A 446-nucleotide genomic window follows, 5' to 3' on the forward strand; every position below is an offset into this window, starting at 1 on the left:
ATCTTTCTTTACCAAAAAAACAAGCTTCTTTATCGTCACCATTTTTATGACAAACTTGTCATAAGATTGTTATGAAAATATTTTAATCTTTAATGGATATTTTAGTTATCTAATATCCCTCTTAAGGGTGAGTGATTGGATGAGTGTTAGGTTGATTCCAATCTGACGATGTGGTGTGACTATTCTCATCAAATGAAACCTCCTCTTGCAGATTGAATGATGAGAAATAAAAAAAAAAGGTCAAAGTTGAGGAGGATACATGTAGGTGACTGATCACAGAATCGTAAGGGATTGCTCAGATGTCAGTTTTGCTTAATTGACTCTCTAGAATCTACTGCAATCGTTTACCAAAATAGAAAATCTACTACAATTTATGGCACTACAACCTCACCAGTGCTAGGTCGATGTTAAAATTTTACAACAAATTGGTTGAGGGTATACAGGTA

Source organism: Macadamia integrifolia, chromosome 6 (assembly GCF_013358625.1).
Source record: "Macadamia integrifolia cultivar HAES 741 chromosome 6, SCU_Mint_v3, whole genome shotgun sequence".
In the NCBI taxonomy this organism is placed as follows: domain Eukaryota; kingdom Viridiplantae; phylum Streptophyta; class Magnoliopsida; order Proteales; family Proteaceae; genus Macadamia; species Macadamia integrifolia.